We start from the raw sequence: 5,100 nt of genomic DNA, 5'->3' as shown, positions 1-5,100 counted from the left end.
GAATCCATGAGTTACATTTTTAATCAACTATTCACAAATATTTTGTCCAAGTAGCGTGCCCTACTTAAGCATAATTTAGTTTATTATTCAGTCATATGATCTAGTTTTTAGCTAGTACCAGATTTTGCTTCAAGCACATCCATATAGAGGTGAAATAAAAATACCATTACCTGAGATTTCCTCATTTGTTACTCTGCTTTTCCACTACCTGTACTTTCCACTGTGTCTGCAGTTTAAAGTATAACTTAAGTATAACTTTGGTCAAGCAACAAAATTAGATTTTGTGCTATTTTAGGCCACAGTCTTTACATTCCAACTTTTGCTCAGGTTACAAGCTAAATCCTGTGGGTAAGCCAAAGAAAGGCAATCTTGAGTTAAGATTTATGTGGTAAGAATCCTTAACACCATGTTGGACCTAACAGAAATATGCCTGGTCTATTAACCTAATAAAACTGTGCTTGAAACCATCCTTTTGTCTGTCTTCAACTACCTGCATGTCCAGATCAGCGCTCTCTTGTCAGTGATCCGCTGTTGTATTTCTCACTCTCTAATACCATGTGGTTTTAGTTTCATCCTATATTTGTCTCCACATACATTTTTTTCCTTCTTCTATATGCATCTCTGCTTCTCCCTTACACTCTGTCTTCAGAAGCAAAACCATTTCTCAACAATGCCACGGTGCTGTTGCACAAAGGGTTAGATGTCAGTGTGATGACATGGAGTTCTCTGCATGCCAGAGTTCTTTCAGATAAAACAATGTAAACAGAATAAATACAAAAGTGCATTTTGCATGACAACAAGGAAACTCAGCCAAGATTTGAAGGCAGTAACTAGAGGACATTCAATTAGGGAAAAGGCTAGGCTGAGTTGCTTGTAGTATACAACATCACTGAATACACTAGAACAGAGAATATTTATAGCTTCAACCAGAGTGAAGTGTCGCAGCTAACAAACTTCTGATCTACATTTATAGTATGAAGACCATCTCTACAGAGAGAGGAAAGATAGAGATAGATGTAGATGATTTTAAGAAATAGCAATAGAGAAACATTGACTAAGTGATTGCATATTCCAGATTTAAGGGCTTCTCTAAGGGACCCTCACACTCAATGCCCAGGAGACTTACCAGAAGCATCATGCAAAAAGTCACCACAGGATGCAGCTATTGCATTCCCAAATTGGCTGGCTCACAGGGATGACCCCTAATTAAGAATCTTCCCTCTGTAGGAATGTTTCAAATTTTCCATGAACAGCACATCCTGAATTCTGTTCATCTCTCATGATAGGTTCAAGATCAGTAAAGGCCAACCCAAGTGTTTTTTAGACACATTCAAGCTTCTACCAGAGCATCACCTTGACACCACACTGAAAACCACCATGACTGGTTTTGTGGAAAAGGAAGTTTATATGACTTTAGGAGCCCTTGAGACAATATGCATCCCTGGTCTCCTGTGCTTTCAGGCCCTGTAAGCCGCCCTCACCATGAAGGTTGTAGCCAACTGATTTACAGTCTCCATACAAAATCAGGTTATTTGCAAATTAGATTTTGTTATACAGTGCATATGAAAGGTTATTGCTAGTCACACCTTTCTGGAGAGAGAATTCTGACAAGCCAGCTTGCCAAATCCAGTATAGTTAACAGAGCCATGGACACAAAGTAGCATTCAAGGTAGAACAACATGGCCAAGCCCAGTTTTACATTTCTGAAATGCAAATAAAATACAGTTAAGAGTTGTTGGGGGGATTTTGGGTTGGTTTTTGGTTTTTTCAAGTCTTCTCCTGAGACCCTACTATGCCCTTGAACACTTAAAGAGAAGTGTAAAGTAATGATACATCACTTTGTTCCCACACACAAAAATAAGGTAAATGTCACAGTAAGATGTTAAAACTCAAAAAAACTATATCTACACAAACAAGCCTTTCTTTATAAATACAGTAATAGGCACACTGGCTCTCTCATATACCTAAAAAAGAAATTGAATTAATTTCATTACAACTTTGAAAATAGCTGGATATTTCCAAATGGCAACCAGAAGTTTAAAACTGCAGCCAATGACACACTAGTTGACTCTTAATGCAACAGACAATGTGTCTATGGTTTCTGTACAACCGGCAGGGCATCCTGGCATCCTACTGAGATTCCTACGGAAGGAGAACAGTTGAAGGAACACAGCTGTTGACACAGGGGAAAATGTCACTGATTAAGATTTCAGTGCTTTTTTGTTTTGTGCAGCACTTCGGAATCACATACATTTAAAGCAGACCAAAGCACTCACTCCCAAACCACTATCAGTGCCACTTCCAGAAGCCACATGTCTTGGGAAATCCAGAGAGGTAAAATAATACTGGATTGCACCTTTGTTCTAATCAAAAGCATCAAATCTTTCAGAGCCATAGCAGCTTATGAATGAGAGAAGTCTGTATTCTATGCCAAGAGCAGTTATTAGAGATGAAAAAAAAACCCTGTTTACTTGAATTTGAAAATATAATGTGATACATTTTTTTCCTCTCTGCACAGTGTGCTAAAGGTGACTCTTCCCATATATTCCCATCTGTTCCTCAAAACTCTTGATGAATGGAAAGAATAAGTAAACTGGACAATGGATCAAAATTCTTATTCAAATAATACTTATATTTGGAATCCTAATGATCTAAAATATTTGGGGAACAGAGAGAAAAAACACACACAAAAAGGTTAAGTCAGGAAAAATTATTATTATTACTAATGTTCATTTGAAACAGAAAATCCATGTACATTTCCACAGTTCAGTTTCTTGTGCAAAATGGAAAAATAATTCCCCTTTAGTCAAAATGAGATCTACTTTTATATTGCATTTATACTTCTGATGGAGTAATCAAACTTTCAAGAGGGGAAAGCTGCAAGAGATGCGCTAGTAAGGATACCTCTATGTGTCACCCTGACAAAAGGTACAGGGAGCATTCGGTCTCACTTCTAGGCAAACTTCACATGGCATAAAACAGTCCTTTCAGAGGTGAAGTTCTCCATCTTCCTTCCATCAAGCAGGATGTATATATTAGTATTTCAAGTAGAAGTGGTAGCCATTAATCTTGTTAACAATCAAATCTGTCAGTAATGTTCTTTACCCTCAGCTTCTGCTTTGAAGAGCCAGAACTCAACTTCCCAGAAACAACAATACTCATAACCTTTAAGACTATATGGTATGAAAGATATCTGGTACAAAACATTCATAATTTCTAAACAAGAGGCCTCCTAAGCTTTCCTGAACAATCAGAGAAGTTCTTAGCATGCACAAGTTCCACACAGCCCCTACAGTATTTGCTCAAGGATCTGCACATTTCATGGCTGAAACCAGGTCAGAGAGTTTTAACAGAAGACTGATCATGGTACAGTTATTGCTCTGAGCAGTGTAAATCTCTCTGAAAAGGCATTGATGATCATTAAAACACATTATTCAAAAAAAAATATAAGCAATAGTAAGAAAAATATGTTTAGAAGTTCATAGCTTCAAGACTGTAAAGAAGCTTTTCAGAAGATATAAATGCTTTACAGAATCATATTCTCCCTCTTTCACAAAGAGACACAAGAAGAATTTGCTTTCTTTGTATTTACAAGCTTTTATTTGTTATTGTCAGGAAGGATTTGTCTCCATGGAAAGCATAAACTCACTGCCTCCATCTCTGACAGAACTTCGGAAAGCATGAAGCCTTGACTGAATTTCACATAGAGAAATCATTACAAACACAAATCATGACATAGAGTTCAATGGGTCATCTAGAGACAGGTTTCACACGTCGGTGTGAAAGGAGAAAAAGATCATGCAGTGGAACATGGAATGTGTCACAAGTAAGAAATAAAATCTTACATACCATGCACTGGCTTCATAAAACAATGAAGGTGCTCAAGCCAAATTTCAGAGTATTTTCTGAGCTTAGTAAGTCTGGAGCCTCAGAAGAAACACTCAGCCATGATTTTCAAACCAATTACAAAAACTATTCTACTTTTGTGGAATTTAACCACTGAGACCAAGGCAAAGTTAGTTGTAGCAACTTTCTGGAGTAAAAAGGCTTTCCAAATGAGGTACATGGACTTCTCACACAAATGCCAGACTTCTTCATTTTTACATATTTTGGTTGTTTGGGGGGTTTTGTTTGGTTTGGGAGTCTCTTTGACATGCTTTTTTTTCAGGGGTTGTATTTTTATTTTGTTGGTTTGGACAGTTTTTAGATCAATGGCCCTAAAATAAAAGCAATAATAGTAAAAGGAGTTGTCAGAACATCACTTCCTAACACAGCAATAAGAAATGAGAAAGCCAAAAACCAGGCTGGTTTTCCATTACCTTCTCAAATAAAATGACACCATTTTGTAAAATGTAAGTAAACTAATGAATGAGGGATATACATTCCATTGCTTCCCTAAGAGCACCTACAAAGTGGAAAAAGTTAATTTCCATTAAATAAGGCTTTCCTTGCCAAAAACATCTCAACAACTATCCCAGGCTCCACTAATCTCACTGTCACTTTACGAGTAACCTCCGTATGCTTTTGGGACAGAGGCTGTGGCACATATTCTGGAGAAAACTCAAAGTTTATGCAAGAAGGAGGGATTCTAGAAGTAGGACCCTGGAGATTCCACTCTCTGGAATACAGCTTTGCAGTCACTGTCATCTATTCAGCATTGCTTTGAGGAAAGATGAACCTAAGCTATAAAAGTTCTAACTTAATGTCTTTGAAAGAAAGAACCAAACCAAATCTTTACTCTTAAGAAAATACTTTTCTGCTAAACTTCAATGTCAAATCTCAAAGTTCAAGGGTTCAAATGAATGATTTTGAAATCCCATGTAAATCTATGTTGAACCTGGAGATTTTTCCCTAAGAAGTTCCAAGATTTGAAAAGTCATTGAAATTCTGTGTGGTTATGATAAAAAAAAAAAAAAAAGAAACATACTTAACACTGATTTTCTTCCTTTGTCTTCATCACTATCCATTCTCTTTAGTAAAATGACTTCACAGTGCATTAAAAGAAACCTCACAGATCACAGGTTGCCTTTTCTTAGGAGCAAGAGGAGTAAGAGGAATACTCCCCGCCACAGAACAGATAGAGAGGCAGCTTGGCTACAG

Source organism: Neopelma chrysocephalum, unplaced genomic scaffold (genome assembly GCF_003984885.1).
Source record: "Neopelma chrysocephalum unplaced genomic scaffold, ASM398488v2 Primary Assembly neopelma1_79, whole genome shotgun sequence".
Taxonomy (NCBI): domain Eukaryota; kingdom Metazoa; phylum Chordata; class Aves; order Passeriformes; family Pipridae; genus Neopelma; species Neopelma chrysocephalum.
Note: the sequence above shows the minus strand (reverse complement) of the source record.